The sequence below is a fragment of the Argopecten irradians genome, chromosome 2 (genome assembly GCF_041381155.1).
Source record: "Argopecten irradians isolate NY chromosome 2, Ai_NY, whole genome shotgun sequence".
Lineage (NCBI taxonomy): Eukaryota > Metazoa > Mollusca > Bivalvia > Pectinida > Pectinidae > Argopecten > Argopecten irradians.
The window spans coordinates 21,777,303-21,792,085 of NC_091135.1; positions in this window are offsets into that span (position 1 = coordinate 21,777,303).

Genomic DNA, 14,783 nt, shown 5'->3' on the forward strand with positions numbered 1-14,783 from the left:
TTCTGTTTCTATAAAAAATGTGTCCCCCCTAGATATTAAATTAATTCTCCCTAGATACTTTCTCGATGGCCATCAAATATGTATCCCCCCCTAGATATTACACTTATCTCTCCCTAGACACTTTTTCTATCACCATCAAATATGTATTCCCCCTGAATATTACATAAATCTTTCCCTATATACTTTTTTGATGGCAATAAAATATTTATCCCCCCTTGATATTACATTAATTTCTCCTTAGACACTTTTTCTATGGCCATCAAATATGTATCCCCCTAGATATTACATAAATCTTTCCCTAGATACTTTTTTGATGGCCATTAAATATGTATACCCCTAGATATTACATTAATTTCTCCCTAGATACTTTTTCGATGGCCATCAAATTTGTATCCCCCCCTAGATATTACACTTATCTCTCCCTAGACACTTTTTCTATGACCATCAAATATGTATCCCCCCTAGATATTACATAAATCTTTCCCTAGATACTTTTTCTATGGCCATCAAATATGTATCCCCCCTAGATATTACATAAATCTCTCCCTAGATACTTTTTCTATGACCATCAAATATGTATCCCCCCTAGATATTACATAAATCTTTCCCTAGATACTTTTTTGATGGCCATCAAATATGTATCCCCCCTAGATATTACATTAATTTCTCCCTAAATACTTTCTCGATGGCCATCAAATATGTATCCCCCCTTGATATTACATTTATTTCTCCCCTAGACACTTTTTCTGTGTCTATCAAAAATGTATTCCCCCCCTAAGATATTACATATATTTCCCCCTAGATACTTTCTTGATTGTCATCAAATATGTATCCCCCCTAAGATATTACATAAATCTCTCCCTAGATACTTTTTCTATGGCCATCAAATATGTATCCCCCCTAGATATTACATAAATCTCTCCCTAGATACTTTTTCTATGACCATCAAATATGTATCCCCCCTAGATATTACATAAATCTTTCCCTAGATACTTTTTTGATGGCCATCAAATATGTATCCCCCCTAGATATTACATTAATTTCTCCCTAGATACTTTTTCTATGGCCAACAAATATGTATCCCCCCTAGATATTACATTTATTTCTCCCCTAGATACTTTTTCTGTGTCTATCAAAAATGTATTCCCCCCTAAGATATTACATATATTTTCCCCTAGATACTTTCTTGATTGCCGTCAAATATGTATCCCCCCTTGATATTACATTAATTTTTCCCTAGATACTTTTTCGATGGCCATCAAATATGTATCCCCCCTAGATATTACATTAATTTCTCCCTAGATACTTTTTCGCTGGCCATCAAATTTGTATCCCCCCTAGATATTACATAAATCTCACTCTAGATACTTTTTCTAGTACCATCAAATATGTATCCCCCCTAGATATTACATAAATCTTTTCCTAGATACTTTTTTGATGGCCATCAAATATGTATCCCCCCTAGATATTACATTAATTTCTCCCTAGATACTTTCTCAATGGCCATCAAATATGTATCCCCCCTAGATATTACATTTATTTCTCCCCTAGATACTTTTTCTGTGTCTATCAAAAATGTATCCCCCCCTAAGATATTACATATATTTTCCCCTAGATACTTTCTTGATTGCCATCAAATATGTATCCCCCCTAGATATTACATTAATTTCTCCCTAGATACTTTTTCGATGGCCATCAAATATGTATCCCCCCTAGATATTACATAAATTTCTCCCTAGATACTTTTTCTATGACCATCAAATATGTATCCCCCCTAGATATTACATTAATTTTCTCCCTAAATATACTTTTTCTATGGCCATCAAATATGTATCCCCCCTAAGATATTACATTAATTTCTCCCTAGATACTTTTTCTGTGTCTATCAAAAATGTATCCCCACCTAAGATATTACATATATTTCCCCCTAGATACTTTCTTGATTGCCATCAAATATGTATCCCCCCTAAGATATTACATAAATCTCTCCCTAGATACTTTTTCTATGATAGCCATCAAATATGTATCCCCCCCTAGATATTACATTTTTCTGTCCCTAGATACTTTTTCTATGGCCATCAAATATGTATCCCCCCTAGATATTACATTAATTTCTCCCTAGATACTTTTTCTATGACCATCAAATATGTATCCCCCCTAGATATTACATAAATCTTTCCCTAGATACTTTTTTGATGGCCATCAAATATGTATCCCCCCTAGATATTACATTAATTTCTCCCTAGATACTTTTTCTATGGCCATCAAATATGTATCCCCCCTAAGATATTACATTAATTTCTCCCTAGATACTTTTTCTATGGCCATCAAATATGTATCCCCCCTAGATATTACATTAATTTCTCCCTAGATACTTTTTCGATGACCATCAAATATGTATCCCCCCTAGATATTACATTAATTTCTCCCTAGATACTTTTTCTATGACAATCAAATATGTATCCCCCCTAGATATTACATAAATCTTTCCCTAGATACTTTTTTGATGGCCATCAAATATGTATCCCCCCTAGATATTACATTAATTTCTCCCTAGATACTTTTTCTATGGCCATCAAATATGTATCCCCCCTAAGATATTACATAAATCTCTCCCTAGATACTTTTTCTATGGCCATCAAATATGTATCCCCCCTAGATATTACATTAATTTCTCCCTAGATACTTTTTCTATGACCATCAAATATGTATCCCCCCTAGATATTACATTAATCTTTCCCTAGATACTTTTTCTATGGCCATCAAATATGTATCCCCCCTAGATATTACATTAATTTCTCCCTAGATACTTTTTCTATGACAATCAAATATGTATCCCCCCTAGATATTACATAAATCTTTCCCTAGATACTTTTTTGATGGCCATCAAATATGTATCCCCCCTAAGATATTACATTAATTTCTCCCTAGATACTTTTTCTATGGCCATCAAATATGTATCCCCCCTAAGATATTACATTAATTTCTCCCTAGATACTTTTTCTATGGCCATCAAATATGTATCCCCCCTAGATATTACATTAATTTCTCCCTAGATACTTTTTCGATGACCATCAAATATGTATCCCCCCTAGATATTACATTAATTTCTCCCTAGATACTTTTTCTATGACAATCAAATATGTATCCCCCCTAGATATTACATAAATCTTTCCCTAGATACTTTTTTGATGGCCATCAAATATGTATCCCCCCTAGATATTACATTAATTTCTCCCTAGATACTTTTTCTATGGCCATCAAAAATGTATCCCCCCCTAAGATATTACGTTAATTTCTCCCTAGATACTTTCTCGATGGCCATCAAATATGTATCCCCCCTAGATATTACATAAATCTCTCCCTAGATACTTTCTCAATGGCCATAAAATATGTACCCCCCCCTAGATATTTCACTGATCTCCCCCTAGATACTTTTTCTATGACCATCAAATATGTATCCCCCCTTGATATTACATTTATTTCTCCCCTAGATACTTTTTCTGTGTCTATCAAAAATGTATCCCCCCCTAAGATATTACATATATTTCCCCCTAGATACTTTCTTGATTGCCATCAAATATGTATCCCCCCTAAGATATTACATAAATCTCTCCCTAGATACTTTTTCTATGGCCATCAAATATGTTTCCCCCCCTAGATATTACATTTTTCTGTCCTTGATACTTTCTCGATGGCCATCATATATGTTTCCCCCCCTAGATATTACATTTTTCTGTCCTTGATACTTTTTCTATGACCATCAAATATGTATCCCCCCTAGATATTACATAAATCTTTCCCTAGATACTTTTTTGATGGACATCAAATATGTATCCCCCCTAGATATTACATTAATTTCTCCCTAGATACTTTTTCTATGGCCATCAAATATGTATCCCCCCTAAGATATTACATAAATTTCTCCCTAGATACTTTTTCTATGGCCATCAAATATGTATCCCCCCTAGATATTACATTAATTTCTCCCTAGATACTTTTTCGATGACCATCAAATATGTATCCCCCCTAGATATTACATTAATTTCTCCCTAGATACTTTTTCTATGACAATCAAATATGTATCCCCCCTAGATATTACATAAATCTTTCCCTAGATACTTTTTTGATGGCCATCAAATATGTATCCCCCCTAGATATTACATTAATTTCTCCCTAGATACTTTTTCTATGGCCATCAAATATGTATCCCCCCTAAGATATTACATTAATTTCTCCCTAGATACTTTTTCTATGGCCATCAAATATGTATCCCCCCTAGATATATTACATTAATTTCTCCCTAGATACTTTTTTCTATGACCATCAAATATGTATCCCCCCTAGATATTACATTAATCTCTCCCTAGATACTTTTTCTATGGCCATCAAATATGTATCCCCCCTAGATATTACATTAATTTCTCCCTAGATACTTTTTCTATGACAATCAAATATGTATCCCCCCTAGATATTACATAAATCTTTCCCTAGATACTTTTTTGATGGCCATCAAATATGTATCCCCCCTAGATATTACATTAATTTCTCCCTAGATACTTTTTCTATGGCCATCAAATATGTATCCCCTCTAAGATATTACATTAATTTCTCCCTAGATACTTTTTCTATGGCCATCAAATATGTATCCCCCCCTAGATATTACATTAATTTCTCCCTAGATACTTTTTCGATGACCATCAAATATGTATCCCCCCTAGATATTACATTAATTTCTCCCTAGATACTTTTTCTATGACAATCAAATATGTATCCCCCCTAGATATTACATAAATCTTTCCCTAGATACTTTTTTGATGGCCATCAAATATGTATCCCCCCTAGATATTACATTAATTTCTCCCTAGATACTTTTTCTATGGCCATCAAAAATGTATCCCCCCCTAAGATATTACGTTAATTTCTCCCTAGATACTTTCTCGATGGCCATCAAATATGTATCCCCCCTAGATATTACATAAATCTCTCCCTAGATACTTTCTCAATGGCCATAAAATATGTACCCCCCCCCCTAGATATTTCACTGATCTCCCCCTAGATACTTTTTCTATGACCATCAAATATGTATCCCCCCTTGATATTACATTTATTTCTCCCCTAGATACTTTTTCTGTGTCTATCGAAAATGTATCCCCCCTAAGATATTACATTAATTTCCCCCTAGATACTTTCTCGATTGCCATCAAAAATGTATCCCCCCTAAGATATTACATTAATTTCTCCCTAGATACTTTTTCTATAGCCATCATATATGTTTCCCCCCCTAGATATTACATTTTTCTGTCCTTGATACTTTCTCGATGGCCATCAAATATGTATCCCCCCCCTAGATATTACACAAATCTCACCCTAGATAATTTTACTATGCCCATCAAATATGTATCCCCCCTAGATATTCTTATTTCATCAATATTACACTTATTCTCCTCCTAAATACTTTTTCTATGCCTATCAAATATGTATCCCCTCCCCCTAGATATTTACTCTTATATCTCCCTAGAAATATTACTTTCTTGATAGCCATCAAATTTGTATCCCCTTTTGATATTATACTAGTTCCATTCAAATTGAACGATAAACATATGCATGTGTGATAACTTATAGAACGCAGAATTCATGCATGAGTGAAGTTTTCAAAGTTTTTGATGCATGCCTTAATTATAATTTATGCAGGTTTAGATGAAAACATACCTGCAGAAGTCAATTCACATTATTGCTATTTGTAGACCACATTATTTTTTTTAATTAGTTTTCAATGTTTTAATGCATACATTTAAGTACACATTGCATTAATTGCCCTAGCTGTTAATGTATGATATTTGCAGTACATTAATTTACTGCCAAAATTCATTTTTAACTCTTAAATTATGATTTGTACACATAAATCAAGATATGCATTATAAGCATCCTAGTTCTCAAAATATTGGTAACTTTTGGTGATGAAAATATATTAAGGATGTACTCCTCTGAGAAGTCAAAATTTTCTTGTATTAAACTTTTTTTCTTATATAGATTTTTGGAAAGAGGAGTTCATACCATGAAAGAAAATGAAAGAAAAAGCATATGTCCGTGTGCTCGTTTTTGAGCTACTGTCACTCAAAGATACCTAGTTGACAAAATATTGGATTTTATGGGAATTTTGCCGTTTTGACCATATACACAAGATATTAAAGCCATAATTTCCTAATGAGGTGTTTGATATGTATTTATGTTTGTATAATTTATTTTCCAGTAGTCTTCTTTTAAAATATACCAGTTTTGATCAAAAGGACTAATATTTTTTCTCAGAATAACAAGATAAGCTACCCCTACCCCTTAATATTGAGCTACAAAATGCACCATTTTCAGCCATTTTTGCCAAATCTAACCCTTTATAGAAAAAGTTCTGGTATTAAACTTTTGTTAATATTTTGCATATCAATAGGAAAAGGGTTGTTCTTTCAGAATCAGGCAGAAAAATGGGGGGTCCGTGTGCTTACTTTTTTGCCCCACTTGAAAATTTGTTATTTTTAGTATTTTAGAGTAAAAATTATAAGTGCTCAAATTACCATTAAATGTAAAAATAAAGTGAAAAAAGTGAATCATTTCATACATTAATGCTCAATATTTTAATTATCACGAACCAAGTAAAGATTTACAGCAAAAATTAGCTCAATACAGCTAAAAATGCTGGTGCAGTGATGATTTAAGTAAAAACATTTTCAGTAAAAAATGTAAAAAACTGTGGCTCTACTTGAAGCGAAAAAAGACACAATTTCAAAATGGCCGCCAAATGGGCCATTTCTTAAAATCCCCGTATAAAAAAATCGGCTAAAGTTAGAACTGTAATTTTTTGACAAAATTTGCAACTGGCAACTTGCTACAGATATTGATAAATTGCATTTGAAAATCTCGTAACTTCTTTGATCTTTGTCGAAACGAGACTTCAACGGGACTGAAACCTCAGAAGAATACATCCTTAAAAGCTCGATCTTCTTTACGTACAGCACAATTTTAAAGATATATATTTACTTTATATTCTCCCCCTAGAATTTTTTCTTGATGAGCACCATACATGCATGTACAATATTTTTTTTAAAGATGATTTCATTGAAAATTTATAATGATTGAATATAATTAATTTTCAAATTCATTTATATAAAACAGCAGATAGTCAGATGGTAAAATTTAGAAGGATCAAATAACTCCTCAACTTATTGATAAATGAACTCTTATAAACATGAACTACAGTATTATTTTGTGAGAATTCTATAATAACATCATTATTTTCTTTAAATTATTGACTTGATTTTCCTCTTCTTTTTTTTGTCTTTCATACTTCAACCTTTGTTTGAACATTGATAAAATATTATATATAACATATATCATGTTACAGCATGCACATTACATGGTCCTTATATGACTACAGTTACATATGAGAGACTTTTTAATAATCTATACCAATACAAATATAAAAGCATATGTATTAATTAAAAATTAATTTAAGAAAATATCTTATACAGGGTTCAGAACATTAATTATTGCAGTATTTAATATATACGTACAAGAACTTGCTCTGGCCATTTTCTTCTCTTTGGATCACTTTGATAATACTCAACAATATGGAGATAACCCTCTTCATCCATGTTGACCCATCAAACACAAAAGCGCCGAATGATGTTAAAAAAATTTGTACAGGTAATTTTTCAAAACTCATATTGGCAGCCCAATATTCAACACATCCAATATCTTCTGTCTGCCTCTGTGTCTGCATCCAAAAATTGCTAAAACAACATCAGGTCACCACCTATTGTATTAAGTGTTGTGTGGATGAAGGTGACACATCCATTTATATTGATAAAAACAATGCTAGCTATAGCCCTGAGATAATCCCTGATAATTATATCCTTTCTTCTATATGTATATTTCAAATTAATGTCAAGTATTGATCATTGAATTGTATAATGTACATATTTGATGTTGATCAATGCATGACACTTTAACAAACTAATTGATTTAACAAATTATTTAAAAAAATATATACATCACATGTACAGATGAGAATGCATATATATACACCATTTATTTATTGGAAAATAATGTTTCCAATTTGCAAGAATATATATATCTGTAGACATGTTAATAATGCTTCATTATATTAATGATCGAATCATGTTGGAACATGCATATTTATCAGCATAATATTAATAAAGTTTCTGATTTTCCATTTAATTTAATTGTTTGTGAAGAATTTCTAAAATTTGTTTTTAGATATTATCAATTCTCTAAAATCACTATTATTTCCTTACTATATTACACTTTTTTGCAAGTGCATGCAGTTAAGTATACACTATAGCTTATAATGCAACTTCCATAATAGATTTGTACACTAAAAATGTATAGTAATTAAATTTTCAAAACAAATTTTATCTCATAGTTTGGTTTGGGATTGATGTTTATTCTCACTGTTTTGATTATGTGGTAATATATACCCACAGGTAGTTTTTTATAGGTGCCCTCTACCTGTATCAGTGTCAGGTGTGACCCCCACTGTGCTGTTATGTAATACAGGTAGACCAGGTGTAATTAACTACCTGTACAGTTACCTTGATACCTAAATAGGCATATACTGCTGATTTTCTGTTTATTTTCTTAACATTACCAATATTTATTAGGAAAACATAAACAGACGAAGGGGGGATACTTTTTTGATAGGGGGGGATACTTTTTTGATGGGCAGAAAAAGTATCCGGGTACTTTTTGATGGGGGATACTTTTTTGATATGACAGATGCATCATCAGTTCATTAATATATCATAAGAAATGTATTCCACAGAAAATAATTTATAAATACAATGTATATATACATCAATATATACAATTAAGGAAACATTTTCGTAAATATTACAAATGCCTCTTCTAATTATAGGCGAGGGTAGGTACCAGTTAGGTGACTTACCGGACTGGTAGATTGATTTTTATTGATTTAATTGCCTTATAGATATAGTAATATGCATTTTTTGGGTCAAACTTCCACTCCAAAATTCTATCTTTGAAGACCTTTCCTTTGTCTGTGGGCAGTTCACAGAGAGAAGAGTGAAGATATAAGATTCCTGTTATAAAACGTTCACTTTCAACAAAATTATTGATGTCATTAAAACATACGGTCCATTATCGCTGTCTAAAATAGCTATAAGTACAGTATCGCATTCATCAGAGACACTACAATGTAATTAGTTACCATTTAATGCTTAGGTTTGTGACTGAGATGAGTTTTAAGATGTATTTTGATGATTTTGGAGCGCCGACACGCGAGATTTTGTCGTTTGGAAGGTCGAGGGGTTTTTCGATTTAAAGTACCTGCATTTAGAAATGATAATTGTAAATGTCGTCATACCATTATGCAACCCTGCTCGATCTGAACATGTACATGTATACCGGATTCACACCATCGGATTGTCCCTCCCCCCGCCTCCTACGCCCCTGAGTGTTAATGACTGTATCTGTAGATTGAAGAACTAAAATGCCGCGTTACCACAAGAAATTTGAAGACAACAACTATCGGACATCAGTTTCTTAATAGAGATACGTAATTTAAAAAAACAACACTTTATATTTGACCCATATTTTCCACATTTTCTCTATCTACTGACTTCAAGGAAGGATTGTTCAGAGAGACGTGCGAAATTTTGGCCTAACTTGTTCACTTGATACCTTCGAATCAGCCAAAATGTGACAAATATATTTATGCTTATGATTATTACTACCGAAGCAATAAAACATCAATTCTAGACATTAAGATAAATTTAGTATTTTAAGACAATTATATGAAAAAAAAGATGAAAAACACGATAACTATTAATGGATCGTTTTACTTTCTATTGTTTTATTTACATGTACATGTACTTTCATACCACAATACTTTGAACTATTCAACGTAAACAGTTGAAATATTAATAAACAACAAAGCCGTTATATGTTTCTTGAATTTTAATAGAAACAGAACCGTTGTGTATAATCTTTTCAGTGGGACCTTTTAAACTAGGCACTTCTGTTTGACTGTACACCGTTAAAAATAGAGCGACTGTATCATAATAAAAAAGGAGAGACACCTTTTCAAAGATACGAAACTATTACGAAATAGAATATATATTCGCTACCTATTTCATTAGTCATTAAAAAAGTCATTAGCAAATTGTCATTTTGTAGCTGTAGATCTAACAATAGATCTAATCATACCTACCAAACGTCCTCCCGCCAAACAACACTGAAGATAAATTTCCGGCTAGCAGATGGTGATCGGGATCGTTCTTTTCGCTTGACTGTAAGGTAAAATCCAAATGCATTCCGAGTAGTCTTAATGGAAAACGTCTTAATAACTTGGCGACACGATGATATAACCTAGTGACATGATGCTATGACATGGTGACACGATGCAATAATACGGTGACATGATGCTATAACATGGTGACACGATGCTATAACATGGAGATATGATGCTATGATATGGTGACATTATGCAATAATATGGTGACACGATGCTCTAACATGGGGACGTGATGCTATAACATGGTGACACGATGCTATAACATGGTGACGTGATGCAATAAAACGGTGACATCATGCTATAACATGATGACACGATGCAATGATATGGTGACACGATGCTATAACATGGTGACACGATGCTATAACATGGTGACACGATGCAATAACATGGTGACATCATGCTATAACATGGTGACACGATGCAATAATATGGTGACACGATGCTATAACATGGGGACGTGATGCTATAACATGGTGACACGATGCTATAACATGGTGACGTGATGCAATAAAACGGTGACATCATGCTATAACATGGTGACACGATGCAATGATATGGTGACACGATGCTATAACATGGTGACACGATGCTATAATATGGTGACACGATGCAATAACATGGTGACATCATGCTATAACATGGTGACACGATGCAATAATATGGTGGCACGATGCTATAACATGGGGACGTGATGCAATAAAACGGTGACATCATGCTATAACATGGTGACACGATGCAATGATATGGTGACACGATGCTATAACATGGTGACACAATGCTATAACATGGTGACACGATGCAATAACATGGTGACATCATACTATAACATGGTGACACGATGCAATAACACGGTGACATCATGCTATAACATGGTGTCACGATGTTATAACATGGTTACACGATGCTATGAAATGGTGACACGATGCTATAAAATGGTGACGTTATGCAATAAAACATCTAGTCTTAAGGCAGCTATGGCGTTCCATACCTAAATATGTACAACCGGTTTGACTACAGGAAGAACATGCTATATTTAGTTCAATACACATTGATTTAACTTCCTGGTTAAGTCTACTTTCAGACAATAACATGGAGTCAAAACACGAGCGACGAAATATTACCTAAGTGAACAGAATAGCATACTCCTCTGGAACATCCTTGGGAACCATGAAAGGGAGACAGGACAAAATTATTTATATCAACGGTTTATGTATGTGTGCCTGGTCTTGAACACGTGTGTTAAAGGTAATATCGAGATTATGTGGATGTTCTCTTGGGTAAATCTATGATTTAAACCATAAATGATTTACTTTTTATGACTGAAGTCATTACTAAATCAAAACTTCACATGCTATTCATATTTGATGATGCGAGATATGCACATACTAAGCATAAATGCATTCATTGAATTTCATCGTGGACTCAAACGTTAGTTACTGTATTTACATAAGATGTGTATTGTATGAGAAACCTCTATAAATATTTACGATCATGCTTCGGTAGTTATTAATACCGGTAAATGCTGCGATATTTTGAAAGCGAAGTTGAAACGTAAACCAATTACCATTATTAACGCTAATTACTTAGTTTGACCAGACGATTGTACCAGTATTCAAACATTAGTTCTGTTTGCTTGTGTTTGAAATCCTTTTATTACCAACCTCGATCGGAACCCCTGGAATATCGAGGATGTTTTATTAAATACATGATATTATGATGACATGTTAGGATGATAACTTCTACAATAAAATCTACCGACCTATGATTAGTACCATATTACTGCTCAGCGTAGGTCTCAAAGTTGTGATTTCGGGGAAAAAAGGGCTGGTATTAGAATGTCGCACACCTTGTCGTTGTTGCCAATGAAACCTCTCCGAAATTCGTCATTATACATATGTAATTTGTATGTGATATCTAAGTACATGAAAATCATTCAATTATTTGCATATGAACATGTATACCAATTTATGAAACTATATGAAATATATACAAGGCATGCATATAATGAAAATACCTATTTCTTAGTAAATGTTTCAGAAAAAGGGGTTGTGAAACTTACATATAGTTAACGATTTTCGAGGCTCGATCACTAGAAAAGCTAGAACTGATACTTATAATTTATTTTACATTCATTACAAATTAATGTGAAAGCCAAGGATTGGAATGGCAAGCTTTAGTAGGTTGGTTTCTAATTCTGTAAACGTGGATATTTTCGTTTGTTGCTATTTTCCCAAAGTTAGCTTCAAATCATACGCGGTGTGATATGTTTTGCGCGGTGCATAATCATCTCTTTATTCACATATCAAATATGCAGATATTTATTGAAAGTAATCAGACTAAGCACTTTCCTGTCACCAACACTTTGAATAATTCTTTAGCGAGTTTGAATTAGGTAATCTCTAGTAAAAACTATGGTGACCAGTCAGTAAACACACTTTATATACACTGTATGATAATGCATAACGCAAATGCATAGATTCTCGATCCCAGGTGCAAATTGCACTGCACTTTGTTTACCCATAGAATTATTACAGTCAGTATTTGAAAAAGGAATCAAATCCAATTCCTCAACGACGACCACCTACAGATGGTAACAACAGGAAAAACAACAAATTCTTTCCTTCACAATATGTGGTGTATATAATTCCTATACTTTCTTTCTACAATGGATACGTACAATATCATTATGAATATTACGCTGTTTGAAAAATAAACTGTCGCGTCCATTATTCTCTTAATTCCCCCCATTTCGAAGATTACATAATACATTGAACTGAATTGCCAGCTCACCAGCTACACGTACCTTTCTTGTCAATACTAGAGTCTGGATGGCACGTGAAAAAACTCCAAATAATCTGATATTTTTTTCCTCTGCGTTTTTGTAACACTTATTGGTATGTATATATATATATATAATAAGATCGATGTAAGTGGATAGTTCACACCCTTGCTCATTTTCAAAAGATGACGTCCTAGATGGCTGCCGCATATTGAACATTTTCAAAGCATAAAACTACTATTTGTCTGATTTTAAAGTGTTTTTGAGGATTCAACTTGAAAAAAAATGGAATAATTTGAAGTGTGTACATCAGTACCAAAGATTAAAAGCTGACAAAAGAGAACCTAATCATTGAAAAATGGATTACACTGTAAATGGTTAGCATAACCTATAAACTGCAAGTCTATGTAGATTGAATGTCAAACACAAGCACAGGGACCTGGCACATTTTTTTTTAAACTAATAGTATACATATATATATTATAGTATCAAGGGTATGAACTCGGCGGTCTAGAAAAACTGACCTATTTTTTTAAAACCGTGATTATTTTAATAAATGGGTTCTAAACAACATGGACGGATATCTTACCTTAAAGAGAAATAATTTATCTTTCCATTGAGTGCTTGATGAACAAAATTGGCCAAGTATTGACGAAGTTATGGCTTGATGAATCGGGAAATTTACGAAAAAATGCTAGGTAGACATTTCCCTGTCCGGTCGAAATGTCGTCTCGGCTCTATGGGTACCTCACAAACCAAGCCAAAATCACAAAATCTACGCTTGTGGTGGTAAACAGTACCCATAACTGTATTCATCCACAATCTCCTTTGGAGGGGTCATGACCCGTACTTTGTAGAAACTCCATTTAAACATCGTGTAGCTCTGTTACTTTAACCGTCACCGCCATGTTCATTTGTTTTTCGGAACGCTTCTCTAGTTTACCCACAAGCACAACACTACATAATTTGCATAATGTAGTCACGATATGTAAAGTCGAGGAGCGTTCCGAGAGAAAAATGAACATGGCGGTGACGGTTAAAGTTAATGAGCTACACGATGTTTAAATGGAGTTTCTACAAAGTACGGGTCATGACACCTCCAAAGGAGATTGTGGATGAATACAGTTATGGGTACTGTTTACCACCACAAGCGTAGATTTTGTGATTTTGGCTTGGTTTGTGAGGTACCCATTAGAGCCGAGACGACATTTCGACCGGACAGGGAAATGTCTACTTAGCATATTTGACGTAAATTTCCCGATTCATCGAGCCATAACTTCGTCAATACTTATGCCAATTTTGATCATCAAGCACTCAATGGAAAGATAAATTATTTCTCTTTAAGGTAAGATATCCGTCAATGTTGTTTAGAACCCATTTATTCAAATAATCACGGTTTTAAAAAAATAGTTCAGTTTTTCTAGACCGCCGAGTTCATACCCTTGATACTATAATATATATATGTATACTATTGGTTAAAAATTTTCGTGCCAGGTCCCTGTGAACACAAGTACAATCGTAATCATTCATTATATATTTAAACAACATTTTGGTAGATTCTTAATTCAAGATGTGGATAAAAATCTTCAATTATATCATTGATTAGTCGTAACGTAATTTTACACAATTGGAATGTTAACGAATTAAACTTTAGTGATAGTTTTTATTTCACAC